The 14,050-nt window shown below is 39.3% G+C and overlaps 1 long non-coding RNA gene across 1 annotated transcript in view; it reads right to left on the bottom strand.

Annotated features, from left to right (window-relative positions):
- The window catches only part of LOC122686084, a 112,679-nt gene that overhangs the window by 36,079 nt on the left and 62,550 nt on the right, over positions 1-14,050 (bottom strand). Inside the window, exon 2 of the long non-coding RNA XR_006338620.1 lies at positions 1,991-2,090. This is a non-coding gene — a long non-coding RNA (uncharacterized LOC122686084). The remainder of the gene's footprint in view (positions 1-1,990; positions 2,091-14,050) is intronic.

Genomic DNA, 14,050 nt, shown 5'->3' with positions numbered 1-14,050 from the left:
GTTTGGTTTACCTATCTTATATATCCAGGTGTATCACCTTGTATGTTGACTACAAAATGTGGCTTTGAGAACTCAAACTAAAGTCCATTTTATGACTTTACAAGGAAACTTCCGAATTGAAATACAGTAAGTCCCCTACATATGAACCTTCAAGTTGTGAACTTTCAAAGATGTGAACATTCCTCTGTGTGCCAGCTGCTATACTGTACTTTTCAAGGTAATGTACTGTAACAGTAAATGTTTATTTTTGGTTAGTTTTTTATGTATTATTTGTGTGGAAAGTATCATAAGCCTATTACAGTAAAGTACTATATAGCCAATTGTGTTAGTTGGGTACCTAGGCTAACTTAGCTGGACTTAAAAGCAAATTGGACTTATGAACATGCTCTCCAAATGGAGTTCATTCATATGTAGGGGACTTATTGTATATATTAGTATATATCACAAGCTCTCCTAATCAATATATAGGCATGAGAACAGGTCTATCAACAATACTTAGAAACAAAAACAAGTGAAGTGTTTTCAGTTCTAATCAATTTCTTACCTCAGTTATAGTAGAATAAGAAGGTTGTATTAGACAAACTGAAATTTAATAAGGTGTATCGAAACTTGTAAAAAGTTAAACAGCATTAATAGGAAGGAGGAAGTCAAGAAAAGGGGAGAATTAAAAAAACAAATGTAATGTGTCCATTGGATTATAAAATGGGCTATACTGGCCAATAAAACTTCTCCATCCTGGTTGGCATGTCGTCCACATTTATCTTATGTAAGATGACAGAAAAATCTTTCCTTCCTTTGATCACCTGCTGTGTTATTCTGCTCAGGCTGCCACAGCAAAATATCATAGACTGGGTGGCTTAAAATAACAAATTATTTCTCACAATTCCAGTGGTTGAGGAGTCCAAGATCAAGGTGCTGGCAAGTTAAGGTTTCATTTTGAGGATTCTTTTGGTTTGTAAATTGTCTCCATCTTGCTGTATGTTCACAAGACTTCTCTGGGCATGTGTGGGGAGCAAAAGAGCAAGCTTTCTGGGGTCTTCTCCCTGAGGACCTCACCATGATAACCTCAACATATCCCCAAAGGTCCTATTTCCAAATACCATCACATTGAAGGGTAGGGCTTCAGCATATAAATTCTGGGGGGACACATACATAAAACTTTATCAGTAAACTTGTGATTATTATTTTATTTGAAACTGCGCCCTCACCTCAGATGAACAGGAGTTATAGAGAGAGGTTTTGATCTGAGACTTTGATGCACCAGGAGTTCTGGTCAACGAAGGACAGGCCTACAGGCTCAGTGTATAGAAAGAAGTCAAGCAGGATATTGTGGAGGCGCCAAGATAACAAGCCAAGCAGGCCATCCAGCTGAATCATCGATTTGAATGGCATGGGCTGAGAAACAGCAACCAGGCAGGAGAGAAGCTGGAAGGACTGAACTACTAAGAATGAAAGTATCCAAAAGGAGGATGGTAAGAGGAGCCTGTGAAAAAGTCTCAGAATCTCAGGAACAAAATCACGGTCATTTTTTATGTCAATGAAGATGATGATGTGAGGGCCTATCCCACTGAGACCTGTAGTTGGCTTGCTCTTTGGATTTTACTACATGGAAAGTATGTTTTAGCTTACATTTTAATCTGCATGGTAGTACTATGTTTTATTTTAAATATATATATATACACACACACACACACAAATTGACCTTGCACTCCATATACTTGGATCTTGTTTACTTAAAAAAAAAGTAAGTTTTTCTCACTGAATATGGACAACTCTTGGTAAAACTATTAGAAGTTAGGTTTTTAACAGCTAAGTTAAGGAACAGAGTAAGCAACATGAAGCTGACTCTATGAAAAGTTCTCCTTGGCCTGACTTCTTTTCCAAGATGTCATCTTGTATTATTATTAGTTTGCAAAATGCATCCTCCAAATCTCAGTCACAGTGAGCAAACATATTCTTTCAATCAGAGTCTAAATCTAAGTAGTCTTACTTGGGACAGACAGCTCTGTTCCACTGTGTCACTGAGGGGCTGAGGCTCGCTCCTGCCATGTAGTGGCCATCTTCCAGAGCCGCAGAGCTTTGTCTATTTTCTGCAATGACACAAGTTAAGTGAATTATGCAAAATGTACATGAATATCAGGTTTGGACATGGCATATATTATTTCCACCCATATTCCACTGGAACTCAACTTATGAATTATTCACAAGGTCCCATAAAACTGCAAGGGTGGCTGGAAAGTGGAGTCTAAATGTGTGTCTGCGTGGCAAAGTTATCAGGGAATGGTGAATACACGTCTTGTCCCTGTTACATCTCTTTATCTCATCTCTCTCTATAGCCTCTTCTCCATCGATGAAACAGTTGTGGAAAAGCAGACTGACAACCACAGACATTGCAAAACTTATTTGTAAGTTGTAAGAAGTATCTCATAATTTCTAAAATGTGAATTAATTAGAATCTGGACAGTGTAGTATTTGTGTATACAAAGTCAATTTCACATGGTTTTGGGCTTCTCCTTGAACACACCATATGTTCCAGAAACAATAAGTCTGTGTTAAATTGAATTGAGAGAATTGTTGCCAGTAAATTTAAAACAAATTCTTGAATATCCTTAGTATTAGTAGATTTGTTATGACTTGAGAAGTTTGGTTACAGATCTTCATGGTTGTTTATTTGTTTATCATATGAGTATCAAGTTTTCTTGTAAGTTCATATTTTATAGATGGGAAACATTTATGAACTTGCTTCAAGAAAGAACTGACAGCGGCCTTGGCCTTTGGGAAAAAGCCTTAGTGCTATCAACCTATAATTAAACAACAGGGAAGAGTCTTTCAAACAAATTCTCAATGTGAAAAGTTGGTCATAATAATAACTTGTATAAAATGCCTTTACTTTTTATCAGAAGGAAGAAAAGTCTCTTTGCTTAGTTAATCCTAGAATTGAATTTTTCAATATGGTGTCTATTAGCCACATATGGCTTTTAAAATGTAAATTAATTAAAATTAAACAAAAAAATTTTAATTTTTCAGTCACTCGAGCCACATGTCAAATGCTCAATAACCATACGTAGCTGTGGCTACCATATTGGACAGAATAGACATAGAGCCTCTCCATCAACATTGCTAGATGGATAGCAGTGGTCTTGAGACATACTTTGCCAACTTATATAGCCTGTGAGAAGAAATGCAGAGAACTCAGATCAGGGTGAATGTTCATAGCAGGCAAGAGATGCTTGCCTGTTACCTGTTTCATTTTTTTCATAAGCATTAACAAATCAATTTTTACGTTAAAAAAAAAGCTTATTTATTAAGTGTTTGCTTTGATGACTGGAGGAGGATGGCTAGCTCATTGGGGACTTCTTTTTGCTCCTTGTACTAGCATGAAAGTGAAAGGGAAAGCGAAGTCGCTCAGTCATGTCCGACTCTTTGCAACCCCATGGACTGTAGCCCACCAGGCTCCTCTGTCCATGGGATTCTCCAGGCAAGAATACTGGAGTGGGTTGCCATTTCCTTCTCCAGGGAATCTTCCCAACCCAGGGATTGAACCCAGGTCTCCTACATTGCAGGCAGGCGCTTTAACCTCTGAGTCACCAGGGAAGCCCTTGTATTAGCATAAAGACTGTTAAATCTATTCAAAAGAAAGCCATCTTCTTTGGTAAGAATGGGCATAATAAATTAAGTACATAGCAATCTGACCTACAATATTTAAAATCACAAAATATGTTGGGGTCTGCTCTTTATATAAAAGCCAATCAGAATGACCACTAAAGCTTTTTCTCCCCTGTCTCTGCCCTACTTCTGTCCATCTACCTTTTCATAACCTTTTTTTTTTTTTGATTCCTGGAACATTCCAGTTTTTTCTTTTTCTTTTTTTTTTTTTTTTTTTACAAGCTAACAAGTTTGATGTGGCCCTATGTCTTATTCCCTTCCAGGCTTGCAGCTGTTTTGGCAACAGAAGAAAAAAAATCCCCATAACAAATCAAATAAAAGCCCTTTCTGTGAAGAGGAATTGAAAACAGCAGGCCTCAAAGAGGCCTGCACATGAGCTGCCTTGTTCTGGCTTTCAACACAACTCAAATCAGAAACACATTACCATAATCTGAAACAGCCCACTGCTAACACAAGACAGATGGCGGGTAATAACCCATGCATCATTAATAAATAAATTCCAGCATTAAAGGCTTTACAAAGTATGACAACATTATCTGGGCACAATTACTGCCCCTCTCCCACCCCCGACATCATTTCAGTGTGTTATGGGCTATGTTAGGTTTTTTTTTTTTTTTCCTTTTTCTTTTTCCTCCCTCCAACTCCACGGGTCTGAAGGAAGTTTAAATACGGCACAAGTTTTAACCAGATGAAAGCTATCTCAGTGTACAGGACAGGTCTGAAACTCCATAAGGGAAAAATAAAATAGCTGCCAAAGTGTAATAGCTCCCATGTTCTGCTGTTGGATCCGCTCACGGCAATTTACTGCACTGCCCTCCACGGCTGGCCTCACCCGCTCTGGTACGCCTCTGTGCCTGCGTAGCACTACGCACTTCGAGCAAGAATCTTGGCATCAGGTTTGCCACAAAGCTGAAAGATATATGTGTGATCTCTCAGCTTTCCTTTTGCAAACGATACCATCTGTCTCTTCTCCCCCGAGCTCCCCCCAACAACAGGCAAAGAGAAAACAATCTTTGATTAGATTGAAAAAGCTGAAACAGGGGTATAAGGAGAGAGGGAATTTTAACTCCATAAATAATATCGGAAATTTAAAAAAAAATGCCATTCATCTGATGCCCAAAGATAGCAATTGCTTCACTTTGTTCTGTAGGATAATGTTATCTCAGTGTGAGGTGAGAGGTATAGGAAATTCGCTGAGGACTGCAGGGCCTCTCGGGGTGATCATCTCTGGGGTTCCCCAGGGCTCAACGCATTTCTACAAAGCCTAGGCTGCCATTTCCTATGCATACCATTTTGAGCCAAAAAGCAAGCATGGTGCTAGGTATAAATTCTGGAGAACAATAGGCTTTGGGAGATCAATATCAAGTTTGATTCCCCCGTATGAAATTAAGTATTCCTCCTCAACCATTTGCAGTAGAAACGTTTTTGTCAACCATATCAATATTATGTCTTTAATGATAGAACTATTTGATGTTACTTCACTCATTGAGTGAAGAGCTAGGGACAGAAACTATAAGCCCATTTTAAATTGGCTAATCTCAGATGACTAGAAGGCCAAGTGAAAATGTCTCCACAGTATCATCCAATAACCCAGCTGGCCAGTTACACAGACATGACTTACAATCGCTGAGCACACAGTTGCTTCTGCTCCGGGGCCATTTGTGGGAGAAAAGAGGAATCTCTCCTTGCAAAGCTGTCCCCTTTCTTTCAGCTCACGGTGAGCTTTCCATCCACTCAGGAAAATGCATGTGAAGGCTGCAAAGTCTGCAAGACTTTCCTAATTAGCATCTAAATCCTTTGCCCCTATCTCCTCTTTCCCAAACTTAAATCAATATTTTTATGTGTACATGTGTATCTACTTTCTCTTAATTGACTGTGTGTTAATCTTATTTCCTCCATTAAATTGTGTAATTCCTGAGGGTAAAAACCATGTCTAATCTAGTCTGTAAATTTCCCTTAGCACCCTATTCAGAATGCAGCGCTCAAGCTAAATGAAATCACGGCTCAGAGAGGAACACCAGGGCCCCCGGCACTGCAGGCTCAAAGGAGCCCATGAGTTCCAGGTGAGTGTTCCAAGGAGGCTTTCCTTTGAGCTCCCTCCAGCCTTCTCTGGGAAGAGCTGCTGAGGAATGGTCAGGAGGAGGTAAGTTAAACTTTAATTGGTTCCTGAGATATGCAGTTTCCTTCTTGATGCACACGTGATGGAGGGAATTTTCAATGGACTCTGACACTGAATCAGTAGACAGAGAATGGAGAAAAAAAAAATCATATTGATCAAAAGATTTTAAAAAATGGCATTTTATATAGAAGTAAGGATTAGTTCCCCCCAAATGTTGGTCTGTTTCCAAATCTATAATTTCTGATATCATATTTGATAGTCTTTCTCTTCTATCTTGTGGTAATTCCTAAGCAGAATGATTTACTAAACTATCATTTCATCATCATCATCTAGGTGAAATAAGTAATCAATAAGCTTTATTTACTAATTTTAAAAACTACAGACTATGGTTTGAAGTTGGTTAAACAGACTTAACCTCTGTTTTATGGAGTTTTAAATCTAAAAATAAATCTTATGCCTGAAAATACACTAGCTCTGAAATAACAATATAAAATTGCACATTCACTGTATAGTTTGGGTTACTCTTTTTATTTTTACATGAAGCAAATAACAAAAAGCATCATGACATTTATGGAGGAAGAATTATTTTTTTATATAGTCAAGAAAGTCTTTTTGTAGGAAATTGATTTGTTCACTAATTAATGAATATTTATGTGTGCCAAGCACTGCTTGGGGTTCAGCAATGAGCAAATCTTAGAGATAGAGCAGAAGAAATCAGTCAGAGCCGTGGGCTGGCTGGAAAAAGAGGGCAGATTTACTTAGATGAATCGGACAAGGAAGCAGAGGATAAATGCTCTTGTGAGATAAGATAGAAGAAGCAACAGCATAGGATGGCCTACAAACCTGAACTCAGGTTTCAGCCATCTCAGTTGGCCTTGCACCTCATCAACTGTGGAGCTGGCTATGGGCTTGCTAGTCTAATATGGCTTAACTTGGAATGACTCAGGTCTTCTCGGAGTGGTACCTCACACTGTAACAGTCTACTCTGGGGTTTGTTTTCATGGGGGTGGCAGAGTTCCAGGAGACTGAGTGGAAATGTGAAAGGCCTCATGAGGCCTAGGCTTGGAACTGATATGCTGTGACTTCCAAGGCAAAATATTGGTCCAAGGATGTCACATGGCTAGCCAAGACTTAAGGAGCAGGGGAGTAGATTCCACTTCTTGATGGAACTTGCTTCTCTCAAGTAACATTTCAAAAGGTGTGGATGTGAAAGAAGTGGAGAATTAGAATTATTTATTTGAAAATCGTTTACATTATGATTTATTATAGGACACTTAATATAGTTCCCTGGGCTATACATAGAACCTTGTTTATCCATTCTGTATTAGTTTGCATATGCTAATCTCAAATTCCCAGCCCATCCCTCCCCATGGCAACCACAGGTCTGCTCTCTATGTCTGTGAGTCTGTTTCCATTTCATAGATAAGTTCATTTGTGTCATACTTTCGATTCCACACATAAATGATAGTATATGATATTTGTCTTTCTCTTTCTGACTTATTTTGCTTCATATGATCTATACATCCATTCATGTTGCTGCAAGTGACTTTATCCTTTCTTATGGCTGAGTAGTATACTGTTGTATTATCTGTATGTACCATATTTTCTTCATCCATTCATCTGTCAATGGAAATTTAGGTTATTTCTATGTCTTGACTGTTGTAAATAGTGCTTGCTATGAACACTGGAAGAGGGTAGGTGTTGCGAGAGGGCATCAGAGGGCAGGCACACTGAAACCATAATCACAGAAAACTAGCCAATCTGATCACAGGACCACAGCCTTGTCTAACTCAATGAAACTAAGCCATGCGGTGTGGGGCCACCCAAGACAGACGGATAATGGTGGAGAGGTCTGACAGAATGTGGTCCACTGGAGAAGGGAATGGCAAACCACTTCAGTATTCTTGCCTTGAAAACCCTATGAACAGTATGAGAAGGCAAAATGATAGGATACTGAAAGAGGAACTCCCCAGGTCGGTAGGTGCCCAATATGCTACTGGAGATCAGTGGAGAAATAACTACAGAAACAATGAAGGGATGGAGCCAAAGCAAAAACAATACCCAGTTGTGGATGGAACTGCTGATAGAAGCAAGGTCCGAATGTGTAAGAACAATATTGCCTAGGAACCTGGAATGTTAGGTCCATGAATCAAGGCAAATTGGAAGTGGTCAAACAGGAGATGGCAAGAGTGAATGTTGACATTCTAGGAATCAGCAAACTAAAATGGACTGGAATGGATGAATTTAACTCAGATGACCATTATATCTACTACTGTGGGCAGGAATCCCTAAGAAGAAATGGAATAGCCATCATGGTCAACAAGAGTCCAAAATACAGTACTTGAATGCATTCTCAAAAATGACAGAATGATCTCTGTTCGTTTCCAAGGCAAACCATTCAATATCATGGTAATCCAAGCCTCTGCCCCAACCAGTAACGCTGAAGAAGCTGAAGTTGAACGGTTCTATGAAGATCTACGAGACCTCTTAGAACGAACACCCAAAAAAGACGTCCTTTTCATTACAGGGGAATGGAATGCAAAAGTAGGAAGTCAAGAAACACCTGGAGTAACAGGCAAATTAGGCCTTGGAGTACGGAATGAAGCAGGGCAAAGGCTAATAGAGTTTTGCCAAGAGAACACACTAGTCATAGCAAACACCCTCTTCCAACAACACAGAGAAGACTCTACACATGGACATCACCAGATGGTCAACACTGAAATCAGATTGATTATATTCTTTGCAGCCAAAGATGAAGAAACTCTATACAGTCAGCAAAAACAAGACCGGGAGCTGACTGTGGCTCAGATCATGAACTCCTTATTGCCAAATTCAGACTGAAATTGAAGAAAGTAGGGAAAACCACTAGACCATTCAGGTATGACCTAAATCCCTTATGACTATACAATGGAAGTGAGAAATAGATTTAAGGGACTAGATCTGATAGAGAGCCTGATGAACTATGGACAAAGGTTCATGACACTGTACAGGAGACAGGGATCAAGACCATCCCCATGGAAAAGAAATGCAAAAAGGCAAAATGGTTGTCTGAGGAGGCCTTACAAACAGCTGTGAAAAGAAGAAAGCATAAAGCAAGGGAGAAAAGGAAAGATATCCCCTTTGAATGCAGAGTTCCAAAGAATAGCAAGGAGAGATAAGAAAGCCTTCCTCAGCGATCAATGCAAAGAAATAGAGAACAACAACAGAATGGGAAAGACTAGAGATCTCTTCAAGAAAATTAGAGATAACAAGGGAACATTTCATGCAAAGATGGGTTCAATAAAGGACAGAAATGGTATGGACCTAACAGAAGCAGAAGATATTAAGAAGAGGTGGCAAGAATACACAGAAGAACTATGCAAAAAAGATCTTCACGACCCAGATAATCATGATGGTGTGATTACTCACCTAGAGCCAGACATCCTGGAATGTGAAGTCAGGTGGGCCTTAGAAAGCATCACTATGAACAAAGCTAGTGGAGGTGATGGAATTCCAGTTGAGCTATTTCAAATCCTGAAAGATGATGCTGTGAAAGTGCTGCACTCATGTCAGCAAATTTGGAAAACTCAGCAGTGGCCACAGGACTGGAAAAGTTTTCATTCCAATCCCAAAGAAAGGCAATCCCAAAGAATGCTCAAACTACCGAACAATTGCACTCATCTCACACGCTAGTAAAGTATGCTCAAAAAATTCTCCAAGTTAGGCTTCAGCAATATGTGAACCATGAACTTCCAGATGTCCTAACTGGTTTTAGAAAAGGCAGCGGAACCAGAGATCAAATTGCCAACATCCGCTGGATCATCGAAAAAGCAAGAGAGTTTCAGAAAAACATCTATTTCTGCTTTATTGACTATGCCAAAGCCTTTGACTGTGTGGATCACAATAAACTGTGGAAAATTCTGAAAGAGATGGGAATACCAGACCGCCTGACCCACCTCTTGAGAAACCTGTATGCAGGTCAGGAAGCAACAGTTAGAACTAGACATGGAAGAGCCAGTCGGTTCCAAATAGGAAAAGGAGTATGTCAAGGCTGTATATTGTCACCCTGCTTATTTAACTTATATGCAGAGTACATCATGAGAAAGGCTGGGCTGGAAGAAGCATAAGCTGGAATCAAGATTGCCGGGAGAAATATCAATAAGCTCAGATATGCAGATGACACCACCTTTATGGCAGAAAGTGAAGAGGAACTAAAGAGCCTCTTGATGAAAGTGAAAGAGGAGAGTGAAAAAGTTGGCTTAAAGCTCAACATTCATAAAACTAAGATCATGGCATCTGGTCCCATCACTTCATGGGAAATAGACGGGGAAACAGTGTCAGACTTTATTTTTTTGGGCTCCAAAATCACTGAAGATGGTGATTGCAGTGATGAAATTAAAAGATGCTTACTCCTTGGAAGTAAAGTTATGACCAACATAGATAGCATATTAAAAAGCAGAGACATTACTTTGCCAACAAAGGTCCATCCAGTCAAGGCTATGGTTTCTCCAGTGGTCATGTATGGATGTGAGAGTTGGACTGTGAAGAAAGCTGAGCACCGAAAAATTGATGCTTTTGAACTGTGGTGTTGGAGACTCTTGAGAGTCCCTTGGACTGCAGGGAGATCCAACCAGTCCATCCTAAAGAGATCAGTCCTGGGTGTTCATTGGAAGGACTGATGCTGAAGCTGAAACTTCAATACCCTGGCCACCTCATGCAAAGAGTTGACTCATTGGAAAAGACCCTGATGCTGGGAGGGATTGGGGCAGGAGAAGGGGTTGGCAGAGGATGAGATGGCTGGATGGCATCACTGACTCGATGGACATGAGTTTGAGTAAACTCTGGGAGTTGGTGGTGGACAGGGAGGCCTGGCGTGCTGCGATTCATGGGGTTGCAAAAAGTCGGACATGACTGAGCAACTGAACTGAACTGAGCTGATTAATGCTGGGGTATACATATCTTTTTTGAATTATAGTTTGGCCCAGATATATGCCCAGCAATGGGATTGCTGGATTATATGGCAGCACTATCAGAATAATTTTTCCAACTAGCTAACTAATATTTTTTGGTTATAATGATACCTTTGAAATCTCTCTTCAAAAGAAAATTAAAACTCAAGATACTGCATATTGGGATATTTTTCTTGTTAGAATATATTTGTCAGAGAGTGCCTGTCATCCTGCAGGCTAATAGTGAGCTAGATTGTTGTAGATTAACAGCAGCAACAGCATTCTTGCCGATCTTTATAAAGTGGTAGAAGTTGAAGTATAACATTTGTGCTCCTTTCTATCTACTTATATGCTCACCTCTTTGTCTAGTTTTGCTCCCCAGCTGGGAAAGGAGAAGCTGTCAGATAGTGTGTAGGCTGCAAATCCATCTGGTGGTCATAGGGAAATGTCTCAGAGACCCTGAGTGTAGGTCCCATTCTCTTTTCCTTCTGTTCCCCACATCCTGGATAAATAGATCTCATGGGCCAAGGTCATCAAAGGCCATCAAGGTCTCATTTTAGTTCTACTAAAATTGAGTCATAGTTTACACCAGGCCTTGCTCTTAAACCTGACTCTTCTCTTAGGATTAAGATTTGAGAAGTGAAAAGTATGATGGTCTATAAGGATAAAAACAAAGCCCCCCAATAGTCTCTGCTATAAACCAAATTTTACCAAATAGCCCAACACAATAATCATTTTCCTTGCCCAGGTGGTGCCTTAATTCTCCTTCAAGTAATGTCTCTGTGTGTAACTCTCTCAGGAATGTAATAAAGCCACCAGAATCTCATCATAATTGTAACAGTCTCCCTAATACAGTCTTCAGGCCTTTAAGCTTATCAGAGTGATGTAAATAAGGTTGTCAATTGAAAGTAGCCAGAAATGGTTAAGAGAGAAACAAAATGGAAGACAGTGTCCAATGAGAAAACATTCCCATCTGTGTGACAACTTACTGATTTCAGTGTGAACAACTTTGGCCAGAATTTTTCATTTCATTTTGCATGGTTTCATGTTTTCTTACATCTCTTTTGAAGCTTCCTGAGCTTAAAAATATGGGAGCTAAAATGAAGAAAAGTAGGTTTCCACGAATTTTTCCTCATTCTAACCCAAAACTCTTAGGCCTGCATCAACCCTATTTGGTGATGTCTCCCAGGACTGACAGATGGCATCACAGAGGCATCCTCTGATATCTCAGTGATGTGGCTTGGGAAGTGAGAATATTCTAGGCAAAACTCTATCAATTTCCAGTATCAGTAGTTTCATAATAAAGATAACATGGATCTCTTGTAATTACTAGATGAGTCATTTCTTAAGTTACCTTTATTTGTGATTTTTATTCCTTATAGGAAAACAGAAGAAAAAAAAGACAAACATTTAAGACTGTAGCTACAGTAAAGGATGGTGACTGGTTGATCTTACTTTTAAAAATCAGGAACTCAAGCTGAGCTACCACAACATGAGGAATATCGTGTCCGACTCTTTGCTACCCCATGGACTTATACAGTCCATGGAATTCTCCAGGCCAGAATACTGGAGTGGGTGACCTTTCCCTTCTCCAGGGGATCTTCCCAACAGAGGGATTAAACCCAGGTCTCACACATTGCAGGCAAATTCTTTACTAGCTGAGCCACAAAGGAAGTGTAAGAATACTGGAGTGGGAAGCCTATCCTTTCTCCAGTGGATCTTCCCAACACAGGAATTGAACCATGGTCTCCTGCATTGCAGGTGGATTCTTAACCAACTGAGCTATGATGGAAGTCCATAAACAACAATAGGTGAGTGATAAGAAAAACATAACAATTATATAGCATTCTGTCATATTTAGGAGTGTCCACTGAGACAGGATTAAAGTTATAGCCTAAACAAGTAAGAATGAGGGCTCCAAGTTTATTGAGTCCTTATTTTCTATCATCAGAATATTAATTTTAAAAGGTATAAATAATACACAAAACCAGCTTATAGAGTAAAAATTTGAGAAGATGCATTGAAAATTTTTAGATGCTTAGAATAGTACCTGACATTGTATGAAGGCTTAAAAATTATTCACTGTAAGAAAACAGGGGGCAAAAGACAAAAACATTTGAAGATTTTAGGCTACCAATATAGGATGGTGGCCTGTTAAAAACTGTTAGCAGTAAGAAGAATACCATCTGTCTGGTTTTCTTCCCTATTTTTCAGATGCCTTATTGTCATACAAGAGTTGGAAGAAAGAGGTTCATTCCCAAAGTTAGCTAATCATATACAGATATAGTGATCTGGACACTTCAGAGTCAGCAAAACACCTTAAAGTTAGGTTTAGTGAAGACACAGTATAGAAGAGGAGGAGAAAAAGACATCCTTTTGTAAACCACATTGTAGAATTTGACATCCACAACTGATCATCTCACTGAGTTGTATGCAGTGTAGACAGGGGAGGTTGAACAAAGGAAAAGGTGTTGTTGACACAAAATAGAAATAAATGCAACACACTCATGTTGTGGAGAGATGAGCTTTCCTTGTCCTTTAACGATGAACAGCTGATGAGGTTCAAGGAAATTCAACAGTTGTACCTGATTCCTATTCTAAACTATCTTTCCTTAATGGATTTAGCAGGGACTGGAAAGAAGTATACTATAATTTCACTTCTCATTGTTATTTTGGAAATTAATCAGGGGAAAAGAAGGCCAAAACTTTTAAGACTTAAAAAGAAAAAAAGAAAGAAATGTGGCTAAACTGAGTCCTAAAGACAGATGTTTTGATTGGCAACCAGGTAGGCAAGGGAAAAAAAAATTATGGAAGAAATATTCATAGGTGCAAGTTTTGAGTTTCCCAAAGTTTTATTTAAGAAAATTTGTATCTTGGTACTTTCCTTTTATAATCTAAAGTATTTTCATGATTATTACATTTTATAGATGATGATTAATATCACCTTTCAATTATTACAGTTTATAGATGACTGCACACCTTGCTTGTGACTTATAGAGATAAATGGCATTAAAGGGTTGATTGGGTGGAACAGTGTACCATAATCTCTATCAGCCACATAATGCCCTATAATAATCAAATTCAAACAAAAAGCTTGTTTGCCATGTAAACACCCAGCTACTTACCTCCCTACCTGCCAAATAACAACAATGTGCCTAAGTTCAGAGATATCATTAACTCCAAGTTTTATCAGTTCAATTTACTTCAGTCTCTCAGTTGTGTCCAACTCTTTGCGATCCCATGAATGGCAGCACGCCAGGCCTCCCTGTCCATCACCAACTCCCGGAGTTTACCCAAACTCACGTCCATCGAGTCAGCAATACCATCCAGCCATCTC

The sequence above is a fragment of the Cervus elaphus genome, chromosome 29 (assembly GCF_910594005.1).
Source record: "Cervus elaphus chromosome 29, mCerEla1.1, whole genome shotgun sequence".
NCBI lineage: Eukaryota > Metazoa > Chordata > Mammalia > Artiodactyla > Cervidae > Cervus > Cervus elaphus.
Note: the sequence above shows the minus strand (reverse complement) of the source record. Positions and strands in the feature narration are given on the sequence as shown.